General features: G+C 39.5%; 1 protein-coding gene across 1 annotated transcript in view; it reads left to right on the top strand.

Moving 5' to 3' along the window:
• Positions 1-697: 697 nt before the first annotated feature.
• LOC139371462 (dystroglycan 1-like) overlaps positions 698-13626 on the top strand; it is a 117689-nt gene continuing 104760 nt past the window's right edge. The window contains exon 1 of the mRNA XM_071111895.1: positions 698-763. The gene's annotated coding sequence lies outside the window, so the exon portion shown is untranslated. The remainder of the gene's footprint in view (positions 764-13626) is intronic.

Here is a 13626-nt window from a genome sequence, read left to right on the forward strand (position 1 = left end):
AGTCCCCAAGTCAGCCTCAACAACATGGATCCATCTAGTCATCAAGTCAGCCTCAACAACATGGATCCATCTAGTCCCCAAGTCAGCCTCAACAACAGTGATCCATCTAGTCACCAAGTCAGCCTCAACAACATGGATCCATCTAGTCACCAAGTCAGCCTCAACAACAGTGATCCATCTAGTCACCAAGTCAGCCTCAACAACATTGATCCATCTAGTCACCAAGTCAGCCTCAACAACATTGATCCACTCTGGGGAGGGAGGCTGGTTCCAGGGGGAAATGCTGAAAGAGAAGGATAAAATAATGATTCTTACCTTAGTCAGCAGTCCCTGACTGTCTCTTTACTCCCTAGTTGTTCTCCATGCCACAATAATCCATCTGTGGTTTTAACAAGATGAAAAATCCCTTTAAAATCTTGCTCCTTTCACAATGTGTCTATTATCGACGGGACAGATAGGCTGAGACGTAATGGAAGTTTATTGTCGTCTAGTCGAATGGCACAATAATAACATAAAACATGTTTTTAATCATATCAGTCTGTACTGTAGAGAGACGAGTCTCCAGGGGACATGGTATTCAGTAGGACCCGCTAGGGGAACTACTGCAGACATGGGATCATCGAAGCACGCACTGTACGAAACCTTGCTATTTATACATCTCCCCATGAGATGATTAGACCCATGCCTTATTTCATAGTGCATAATATAGACGAGTGGTAAAGCAAGAATCCATTATTTACACCGGGCTCACAGTCTTCCAACGGTAGGCCATTTGTCACAGGAAGCACTTTTGCTTGTCAGGTTTGAATGTTGAGAAACTTTGCGTCGTACATTAACAACCGTCTTATTTACCAGGAGAAGACCTTTCAGTTCTGGGTGCCTGTTTATAGGTCTCTCTATAGTAAAACAGTGTGTTAGTCTCTCTATAATATAACAGACTGTGTGTTAGTCTCTCTATAATATAACAGACTGTGTGTTAGTCTCTATAATATAACAGACTGTGTGTTAGTCTCTATAATATAACAGACTGTGTGTTACCGTCTCTATAATATAACAGACTGTGTGTTAGTCTCTATAATATAACAGACTGTGTGTTAGTCTCTATAATATAACAGACTGTGTGTTATTCTCTATAAAATAACAGACTGTGTGTTAGTCTCTATAATATAACAGACTGTGTGTTAGTCTCTATAATATAACAGACTGTGTGTTAGTCTCTATAATATAACAGACTGTGTGTTAGTCTCTCTATAATATAACAGACGGTGTGTTAGTCTCTCTATAATATAACAGACTGTGTGTTAGTCTCTCTATAATATAACAGACTGTGTGTTAGTCTTTATAATATAACAGACTGTGTGTTAGTCTCTCTATAATGTAACAGACTGTGTGTTACCGTCTCTATAATATAACAGACTGTGTGTTAGTCTCTCTAAAAGATAACAGACTGTGTGTTAGTCTCTATAATATAACAGACTGTGTGTTAGTCTCTATAATATAACAGACTGTGTGTTACCGTCTCTATAATATAACAGACTGTGTGTTAGTCTCTATAATATAACAGACTGTGTGTTAGTCTCTATAATATAACAGACTGTGTGTTAGTCTCTCTATAATATAACAGACTGTGTTAGTCTCTACATAATATAACAGACTGTGTTAGTCTCTATATAATATAACAGACTGTGTGTTAGTCTCTCTATAATATAACAGACTGTGTTAGTCTCTATATAATATAACAGACTGTGTGTTAGTCTCTATAATATAGCAGACTGTGTGTTAGTCTCTATAATATAACAGACTGTGTTAGTCTCTATAATATAACAGACAGTGTGTTAGTCTCTCTATAATATAACAGACTGTGTGTTAGTCTCTATAATATAACAGACAGTGTGTTAGTGTGTATATAATATAACAGACTGTGTGTTAGTCTCTAGAATATAACAGACTGTGTGTTAGTCTCTCTATAATATAACAGACTGTGTGTTAGTCTCTATAATATAACAGACTGTGTGTTAGTCTCTATAATATAACAGACTGTGTGTTAGTCTCTATAATATAACAGACTGTGTGTTAGTCTCTATAATATAACAGACTGTGTGTTAGTCTCTATAATATAACAGACTGTGTGTTACCGTCTCTATAATATAACAGACTGTGTGTTAGTCTCTATAATATAACAGACTGTGTGTTAGTCTCTCTATAATATAACATACTGTGTTAGTCTCTATATAATATAACAGACTGTGTGTTAGTCTCTATAATATAACAGACTGTGTGTTAGTCTCTCTATAATATAACAGACTGTGTGTTAGTCTCTCTATAATATAACAGACTGTGTGTTAGTCTCTATAATATAACAGACTGTGTGTTAGTCTCTCTATAATATAACAGACTGTGTGTTAGTCTCTCTATAATATAACATACTGTGTTAGTCTCTATATAATATAACAGACTGTGTGTTAGTCTCTATAAAATAACAGACTGTGTGTTAGTCTCTCTATAATATAACAGACTGTGTGTTAGTCTCTATAATATAACAGACTGTGTGTTAGTCTCTATAATATAACAGACTGTGTGTTACCGTCTCTATAATATAACAGACTGTATGTTAGTCTCTATAATATAACAGACTGTGTGTTACCGTCTCTATAATATAACAGACTGTGTGTTAGTCTCTATAATATAACAGACTGTGTGTTAGTCTCTATAATATAACAGACTGTGTGTTAGTGTTGGAAACTGGCATTAATGACAGTATATTGGGTGTTATATAAAGTCCACACAGTAGCTTTAATAGCTGATATGATAGCATGTGTCTTATTTCAGGTTTTTGTAAGGGTACTATTTAATATCAACATCTGACACCACTAACTTGAAATGAAATTGCAATTTGTGTTTGTATTCATTATGGATCCCCATTTAGCAATGACTTAGACACATTTGAAGGAGATTATATTGGCCGTCTGCATTCATCCTATTACTTAAAGTTATAATGGAAAGCTTTCTGCAAACAATACAGATTATAAATTAGGAAATTCAAAATAACAGTTATGCTTTGGTGTAAACTACTGTTATGATTAAATTCTGCTCGAGTGTCATACTCACAATAAAAACATCCAAGCGGTCCTGCCGTTCGGATTGACTCCCAGAAGGATGTTCATCACCAGATCAAAGTTTACTGGTCTCGTACATCGATTTGCAGATGTTATGGCAGGTGCAGCGAAATGATTGGTGTTATCGAGCTCCAACAATGCAGTAATATCTAACAATACATAACAATACACAATACAGGAAGGTTAAAACATGTTTAAACAAGTAAATTAAATCATATCACAACGAGAATATGTTGCCATTTTTGGCCCACATATTTCTGAAGACATTTGATTACATTTTGTCATAATTTTTTTAATGTATTTTGAATTCATTTTTTGCATTACCGAAGTTGCTAGCCAAGTGGACGTTCGTTATTTTCACATGTTTTGACCCAATCGGGTTAATTCTATTCATTCGACGTTGCTATGCTAAATAAATCATTGGCATGTACAGTGCGTAGCTAGTTAGCAGAGATCCAATGATGATGAGAGACAATAATAACTATTTAATAAATATCCTAGGCTTCACTGTGCTGGTTAATGAATTAATGGAATTTACGGTGTCCACTGTGAATTATTAGTTTCACATTCATTCTTGGGTGGACAACAGGAGAATAACCTCTCACTCAATGTCAACAAAATGAAGGAGCTGATCGTGGACAACAGGAGACAACAGGAGACAGCACGCCCCCTTATCCACTTGGACAGGGGTCGCAGTGGAGAGGGTCAAAAGCTTCAGGTTTCTCTGCGTTCACATCACTGAGGACCTGAAATGGTCCATCCACACAGACAGCGTGGTGAAAAAGGCACAATTGAAAAATGGTACATTATTGCTTAGGTTATAGAGGTTTATACAACCACCCAACTGTTGCAAACCAAATAGTAGCATTGGCCATTAACGTGCATTTGCTTTATTCCCAAGGGAGATTACATTTATGAATTTCCTGTCTCGGCTGTGGGACAGTGGAATTATGAGATTGTGCCCTTTTTCACCACACTGTCTGTGTGGATGGACCATTTCAGGTCCTCAGTGATGTGCACGCAGAGAAACCTGGGGCTTTTGACCCTCTCCACTGCGACCCCTGTCCAAGTGGATAAGGGGGCGTGCTGTCTCTGCTGTCTCCTGTTGTCCACGATCAGATCCTTAATTTTGTTGACATTGAGTGAGAGGTAATTTTCCTGTCTTGTCGTTGTTAGTAATCAGGCCTACCACTGTTGTGTCATCATCAAACTTGAGTGGGAGATGTGCGTGGCCATACACAGTCATGGGTGAACAGGGAATACAGAAGGGGGCTGAGCACGCACCCCTGTGGGGCCCCCATGTTGAGGATCAGTGTGGCGGAGGTGTTGTTGCCTACCTTCACCACTTGGGGTGAAAGTGGGGTGACCCGTCAAGAAGTCGCGGACCCAGTTTCACTGGGCAGGGTTTAGATTCATGAGCTTATTGATGAGCTTTGAGAACACTATGGTGTTGAAGGCTGGGCTGTAGTCGATCAACAGCATTCTTACAATGGTAATTGAATCGTCTGTGGATCTGTTGGGGCGGTATGCATGTTATATTGGGTCTAGGGTGTCGGGTAAGGCGGAGGTGATATGATCCATAACTAGCCTCTCAAAGCACTTCATGATGACAGAAGTGAGTGCTAATAATTTAGTTCAGTTACCTTCCCTTTCTTGGGAACAAGAACAATGATGGACATCTTGAAGCGAGTGGAGACAACAGACTGGGATAGGGAGAGATTGAATATGTACTTAAACACTCCAGCCAGCTGGTCTGCACATGCTCTGAGGACGTGGCTTGGGATGCCGTCTGGGCCAGGATGACCCACAGGAGCCAATCATTTAGCTCTCTGAGAGAAACCCAAAACCTTCAGAACAGATCATTTGTTTCTGTGTCATCAGAAGGCAGGGTGTGTGTGTGTGTGTGTGTGTGTGTGTGTGTGTGTGTGTGTGTGTGTGTGTGTGTGTCTGCGTGCGTGCGTGCGTTTCATCAGAAGGCAGGGGTCCAGCCATGCACAACAGTGATTCAAATTAGCGATGAATCCAAACCCCCTTAACTTATTATTGTATTAGATAAGCAGCCCGGGCTTGTAAGATCAAGTTGAGATAATGACAGTATTTCTTTCCCTCAAAGTCTCTTGATGTTACATCAACACTATAGCGGTGGAAATGAATGTGCCTTAGGCAATGTTTTTCAACCTGTCTTGGTTTATTCATCTGTACTATGTGTTATTCCATCACATATTCCAGCCAGGTCATACCGGATCGACTTCAGTATTCAACGTTTGTTCACGTATACAGGACTTTGGGAGATACCTTCAATACCGTCCACTAAGGGCTATGTGAGTTCCTATTACCGTCTTGTAGGCTGTCGGCTTGATAGAGAGTTACCTTAACACTTACCTTAACCTTTACCTTAACCCTTACTTTAACCCTTACCTTAACCTTAACCTTTACCTTAACCCTTACTTTAACCCTTACCTTAACCTTAACCTTTACCTTAACCTTAACCTTAACCTTTACCTTAACCTTTACCTTAACACTTACCTTAACCTTTATCTTAACCCTTAACCTTTACCTTAACCTTTACCTTAACCCTTAACCTTTACCTTAACCTTTACCTTAACCCTTAACCTTTACCTTAACCTTTACCTTAACCCTTAACCCTTACCTTAACCTTTACCATAACCCTTACTTTAACCCTTACCTTAACCTTAACCTTTACCTTAACCTTTACCTTAACACTTAACCTTTACCTTAACCCTTAACCTTTATCTTAACCCTTAACCTTTATCTTAACCCTTAACCTTTACCTTAACCTTTACCTTAACCCTTAACCTTTACCTTAACCTTTACCTTAACCCTTAACCCTTAACCTTTACCTTAACCTTTACCTTAACCTTTACCTTAACCCTTAACCTTTACCTTAACCCTTAACCTTTACCTTAACCTTTACCTTAACCCTTACATTAACCTTTACCTTAACCCTTACCTTAACCTTTATCTTAACCCTTAACCTTTACCTTAACCTTTACCTTAACCCTTAACCTTTACCTTAACCTTTACCTTAACCCTTAACCTTTACCTTAACCCTTAACCTTTACCTTAACCCTTACCTTAACCTTTACCTTAACCCTTAACCTTTACCTTAACCCTTACCTTAACCTTTACCTTAACCCTTAACCTTTACCTTAACCTTTACCTTAACCTTAACCTTTACCTTTACCTTAACCTTTACCTTAACCCTTAACCTTTACCTTAACCCTTAACCCTTACCTTAACCTTTACCTTAACCTTTACCTTAACCCTTAACCTTTACCTTAACCTTTACCTTAACCCTTAACCTTTACCTTAACCCTTAACCCTTACCTTAACCTTTACCTTAACCTTTACCTTAACCCTTAACCTTTACCTTAACCTTTACCTTAACCCTTAACCTTTACCTTAACCCTTAACCTTTACCTTAACCCTTAACCTTTACCTTAACCCTTAACCTTTACCTTAACCCTTAACCTTTACCTTAACCCTTAACCTTTACCTTAACCTTTACCTTAACCCTTAACCTTTACCTTAACCTTTACCTTAACCCTTAACCTTTACCTTAACCTTTACCTTAACCCTTACCTTAACCCTTACCTTAACCTTTACCTTAACCCTTAACCTTTACCTTAACCCTTTACCTTAACCTTAACCTTTACCTTAACCCTTAACCTTTACCTTAACCCTTAACCCTTACCTTAACCTTTACCTTAACCTTTACCTTAACCCTTAACCTTTACCTTAACCTTTACCTTAACCCTTAACCTTTACCTTTGCCTTAACCCTTAACCCTTACCTTAACCTTTACCTTAACCTTTACCTTAACCCTTAACCTTTACCTTAACCTTTACCTTAACCCTTAACCTTTACCTTAACCCTTAACCTTAACCTTAACCTTTACCTTAACCTTTATCTTAACCCTTACCTTAACCCTTACCATTCAGAATTATCGCCTAAAATGAATCATAATTTGTTTCTGTTTTAACTCTGTCCAAAACCTTAACCAATACCTTATCTAGTTGGAATGAATACCTATGTTTAACAGTCTACATTTGATGTTTATCCCGCCCAGGACAAACGTTGAACACTGAAGTGAGACTGTGAGATCTTGTTGCAAATTCAGAGCAACAAAGGCATTTTCAATAAGCAATACATTTCCCATTAAGCAAATGCACAATCCTTACCTCACAGTAAACACTCTTATCCAGTACGACTTACAGGAGTCATTAGGGTTACGTGCCTTGTTCAAGGACACAGCTTGGGGATTTGAACCAGTAACCCTTTCACTTACTGGCCCAATAGTCTTAACTGCTAGGTTGCCTGCCACCTTCAAACTACACTGTTAGAACCATTTTGGAACCCTTTATTTCTATGTGAAGGGAAAGGGTTCTAACCAAGGACAATTTGGATCTGAAGAACTATTTTTGGAAGAAATGGTTCTTTGATGATTTTTTTGGAAGGCAAGAATGGTTCTACACAGAGCCATATATCATATTTCTCAGCACGCTCTATTGAAGAATGGTTCTACACAGAGCCATATATCATATTTCTCAGCAAACTCTATTGAAGAATGATTTTTCAGAATTCTTCATTTTAAAATCTGTAGTTTTTTGCATGTACATTGATTGTTTGAATAATTTTGTGCTACACAAAGATAAATAACGTACATGTTTCTAAACGAATACGTTAGTAGTTGGACTTATTGCTTCCGTTACCGGGATGGATGTCCAGTTTATGTGATTGAGGTAGTCTCAGAATTCAATCTTCCCCACCATGGCAGTCATTCTGAATGCAGGTTGTGGGTGATAAAATAAATATATATATACATATATATATATATATATATATATATATATATATATATATATATATATTTTTTTTAATTACACTAATATCCTAACTGTCTGGATTACGATAGGAATTACACATCACTTTACAATCCAGCATAATGTGACTTACAGGCCTGATGTGGCCTGTAAACCAGGAGTTTCCTAACACCGCTGTGTCAGGATATAACTAGGTCCTCAAAGATAGGCCTTATGATATATGGTATGTCATTATTGTTATAATTTTAAAGGCTAAAAAGGCTGGTGGAACCGTTCATAGTTCTCGACATAAACCCTGTGTGGTTTTACTACGCATTTTTTATTCTTCTAAGAATGTACCTGAACCTCTCCACCTGTTTTGTTAGGAGAAAAACAGATCACTTCATAAAAGAATGTGAGATCAATAAGATGAGATCCCCTTTGTGTGTGTGTGTGTGTGTGTGTGTGTGTGTGTGTGTGTGTGTGTGTGTGTGTGTGTGTGTGTGTGTGTGTGTGTGTGTGTGTGTGTGTGTGTGTGTGCGTGCGTCTTCATGTTCCTTGGTTTTGTACCTTGCCAATGTCAACCTTTCCCTCTCCCTGGTCGTGGTCAGTAGACAGCCCCAGGTAGCTGGGTCAGACACCTGTGTTGTGAGATTACAAACTAATACGGCCTAAAGCACTGACTCTGGAGATAGATAGGAGTCCTTTGTAAAAAAAAATAATTACAAGACAAAGGATCAATGACATGACTTTGCACGTTTTCTCTCCACAAAGAGAGACTTTAGTGACCTGTCCTGATTCCCAGAGGCCTATGGGGGGGGGGGGGGGAAGAGGTGGGGAGGTGGAGATAGAGAGGTACCTACTGTGACAGTAATGGGGTTTTCCCCTAACTTTCCTAAAGCCCCTAGGCCCTAAGGGACTGTTATTAAGGTAGGGTGGGACTTGTAGCCGCCTGGCTTTAGACACCTCATCTGAAATTCTTCGACAGGGAGGTACACTCCCTTGGGGACTTTATTGGCTGTGGAATTACATCAAAGTTCACAGTCTGCATGGTGCCTCCTGCGCTACACATCACCTCTGCCTGCCTCAGTCTCTATCTAGTGCTACAAGTCTTGTTCCTGGTAAGTCTCTACTGTGCTGTTTCACACTAGCAGATTAGGTTACTGAAGCAACATTTGATTAAACATGAAGGTGAGACTGATTAAACATGAAGGTGAGACTGATTTAACATGAAGGTGAGACTGATTAAACATGAAGGTGAGACTGATTTAACATGAAGGTGAGACTGATTAAACATGAAGGTGAGACTGATTAAACATGAAGGTGAGACTGATTAAACATGAAGGTGAGACTGATTAAACATGAAGGTGAGACTGATTTAACATGAAGGTGAGACTGATTTAACATGAAGGTGAGACTGATTAAACATGAAGGTGAGACTGATTTAACATGAAGGTGAGACTGATTAAACATGAAGGTGAGACTGATTAAACATGAAGGTGAGACTGATTTAACATGAAGGTGAGACTGATTAAACATGAAGGTGAGACTGATTAAACATGAAGGTGAGACTAATTAAACATGAAGGTGAGACTGATTTAACATGAAGGTGAGACTGATTTAACATGAAGGTGAAACTGATTTAACATGAAGGTGAGACTGATTAAACATGAAGGTGAGACTGATTTAACATGAAGGTGAGACTGATTAAACATGAAGGTGAGACTGATTTAGCATGAAGGTGAGACTGATTAAACACGAAGGTGAGACTGATTAAACATGAAGGTGAGACTGATTAAACATGAAGGTGAGACTGATTTAACATGAAGGTGAGACTGATTAAACATGAAGGTGAGACTGATTTAACATGAAGGTGAGACTGATTTAACATGAAGGTGAGACTGATTAAACATAAAGGTGAGACTTGATTAAACATGAAGGTGAGACTGATTAAACATGAAGGTGAGACTGATTTAACATGAAGGTGAGACTGATTAAACATGAAGGTGAGACTGATTTAACATGAAGGTGAGACTGATTAAACATAAAGGTGAGACTTGATTAAACATGAAGGTGAGACTGATTAAACATGAAGGTGAGACTGATTTAACATGAAGGTGAGACTGATTAAACATGAAGGTGAGACTGATTTAACATGAAGGTGAGACTGATTTAACATGAAGGTGAGACTGATCAAACATGAAGGTGAGACTGATTGAACATGAAGGTGAGACTGATTTAACATGAAGGTGAGACTGACTTTGTAACCTTTGTAATCATTTGTAAAATACCGTAGCTGTTAGTTCAAGCCAGGTATCCCTTTTGAAAAGCGAGTATTTCGACCTCAACGGGACGACCTGGTGAAATAAAGATTTAATAAAAAAACAAACAGAGCCCTTTGACTGGGAATTGCCATGATGGTGCACTTAACACCAAGTCACCGAGTCCTTCACAAGTAAAGCCTGTAACTCTGCCAATCAATCAATCAAATGTATTTATGAAGCCCTTTTTTTTTTTACATCGGCCGATGTCACAAAGTGCTGAACAGAAACCCAGCCATAAAAACCCAAACAGCAAAGCAATGCAGATGTAGAAGCACTCTAGAACTCTAGAACATGTTATAAATCTCAAAGCACGTGTTAAATGCTGTGTACTGTCATTTTACACCACGAGAATCACACTTAGATAGGCGGAGTATCTTCCTGTAAAGTTGATCTGTAGAGAATGAAGGGTTCGGGTAATTATTGGAAGGGTAATCCCGGCGTTAATACCCGTGGTAATCTAAGAAAGCTCAGCACCTCTGCGGAGAGGTGTTGGATACAAGTTCACGGTAATTATTACTGTGGAACTAAAAGCTGTGATTATGCTGAAATGTGTCAGGAAAGGGAAAGTAAGACGATATACATAGAATACATTGAAAGGGTTTGGAACCTCTAATCCTGGATTATATTCTAATAGAATACATGGAAAGGGCTTGGAATCTCTAATCCTGGATTCTTTTCTAATAGAATACATAGAAAGGGTTTGGAACCTCTAATCCTGGATTATATTCTAATAGAATACATAGAAAGGGCTTGGAACCTCTAAGCCTGGTTACTTTTCTAATAGAATACATAGAAAGGGCTTGGAACCTCTAATCCTGGATTATATTCTAATAGAATACATAGAAAGGGCTTGGAACCTATAATCCTGGATTCTATTCTAATAGAATACATAGAAAGGGCTTGGAACCTATAATCCTGGATTCTATTCTAATAGAATACATAGAAAGGGCTTGGAACCTCTAATCCTGGATTCTATTCTAATAGAATACATAGAAAGGGCTTGGAACCTCTAATCCTGGATTCTATTCTAATAGAATACATAGAAAGGGCTTGGAACCTCTAATCCTGGATTCTATTATAATAAAATACATAGAAAGGGCTTGGAACCTCTAATCCTGGGTTCTATTCTAATAGAATACATAGAAAGGGCTTGGAACCTCTAATCCTGGATTCTATTCCAATGAGCAAGACAAGATGTAGTGTTGTCATCATCATATTGCTTAATCAATCTATGTAAAATACACCTGCAAGGAGGACACATTTTCAACAAAGATTTGATTTGTATGTATGAATATTTAGGTTGTCTGTAACCAAGCTTGATCAGATACAGAATAAGGTTGATGAGAATTAAATTTTGCGGAACAAAAAACTGAACATTCAACTGAACATTTACTCAGGTTGCCCTATTGAATTGCCCTTGAGGAATCAATATGAATCAGTCTATAATGTGAATCATACAGTATACCCGTCCGTGACCGCTAAGACAAGCCTGCATGCCGACTGGAAAAGATGAGAAATAAGGCTTCCACATCACAACCCCGCAGGACTGAGAGATCAGGGCTAATATGCAGTATACAGCATATAGTTGTGGGTCATGTCAGGTGAAGTTAAACTGACAAACACCCAGTTGGTGGAAATGCTGTGATCTTATCACTCAGGCCGTATTTAAAAGACCATGTGTAGAAGCATCAAAATAAAACAGTACATATCCTTTTCCTCTGTCTTCCTCAAACAGACACCACTGAAGTCCTTTTCCAATGCATATTGATGATCCATGAACAAAAAAAAAGGTTGATTATTCAACATTTACAGTATACTTCCTTTGAACCCGCGAGAATAATCTTGCACGTCAACAGGAAGTGACGATGATGAGAGGGCTTCTACATTATCTCCCATAACCTGCTGACGCTGTCATCCGTCAGCTCCATGCATATTGATGATCCATTAGCCACTGTGACCACCATAGACCATGTGACCACCATAGACCATGTGACCACCATAGACCATGTGACCACGTGGAATACAACGTCTGGGCACGGATTGCTTACCTTTATAAGCATCCCCCGGTTCCCTCTCATTATGCTCTCTCTATGTTCTTCCCCTTTCTCTTTCCCCCTCTCTCCTCTCCATCTATCTCAGCCATCTCTCTCTGCTCTCCACCCCCCCCCCCCCCACTCTGTCTCTTTGCGCTCCCTCTCCTCCTGCTCCTGCTCTCTCTACCTGATTCCCCGGCTCTCTCCTTGCTCCCCCTTCACCCTGCTCATGCTGCCAGTCCCTTTCTTTCGTCTCTTATCCCCTCCAACCTCTCTCTCTCTCCACCCCCCCCTCTCTCTCTCTCCACCCCCCCCACCCCTCTCTCTCTCTCTCTCTCTCTCTCTCCACCCCCCCTCTCTCTCTCCACCCCCCCCTCTCTCTCTCTCTCTCCACCCCCCCCCTCTCTCTCTCCACCCCCCCTCTCTCTCTCTCTCTCCCCACCCCCCCCCCTCTCTCTCTATCCAACCCCCTCTCTCTCTCTCTCCACCCACCCCCCCTCTCTCTCTCTCTCCACCCACCCCCCCTCTCTCTCTCTCTCTCTCTCCTCTCTCTGCTCCCAGTTCCCCTCCTCCTTTCAGTGTTTTGTGTCCCATTTTTATGAGGTTGAGATGCAATATTAATAAGGGAGGCAGCATATTTACTGAGATGTCCTGGGGAGGCTATTTAACTGACTGGGTCAATGGTGCTTCGAAGTAGAAAACACACACCTTCACTCAGATGTTGACCATGTTAATATCTGTCTGATACATTATAATTTGCACCAGAACACCCTCAAACACACTAAGCAATGTCTGGGGTGATAATGTGGCTATAATATGCTACTGCAAGACAAATTATTAGCTGTTGGTCAATGTGTGTACCTGGGTTTGGCTTTGAGTATACAATGATGTTCTCCATCAAAATTGCCAATTCATAACTTGACATACTACGAAAAGCTTTCATCCAGGAAGTCCTCATTATATTATCTCTTCCAATACGGCGCTATTAACCATATTTTCCCATAATGAGAAATACAGAATCATCACTTTATGTGTGACAATACATTCTCTTGAGGCGTAACAGATTTTTTTATGCATCCCAAACACCACCATACACCCTATATAGTTTGACCAGAGCCCTATGGGTCCCAGTTCCCTATGGGCCTTATAAACCCCTTTGGGTTCTGCTCCAAAGTAAAGAAGCACATAGGGAATAGGGTGCCGTTTGGGACTCAGTCATGGTTCACTAATACGTGCATCTTAAAAAGACAAAAAAAAAAAAAAAAAGATAATAGGATTTGAAGCCTGGCAAACTGTAATGTTCTCTGGAGAGATTTCCTGGTCACTTGTT

Source organism: Oncorhynchus clarkii, chromosome 17, assembly GCF_045791955.1.
Source record: "Oncorhynchus clarkii lewisi isolate Uvic-CL-2024 chromosome 17, UVic_Ocla_1.0, whole genome shotgun sequence".
NCBI classification, from domain to species: domain Eukaryota; kingdom Metazoa; phylum Chordata; class Actinopteri; order Salmoniformes; family Salmonidae; genus Oncorhynchus; species Oncorhynchus clarkii.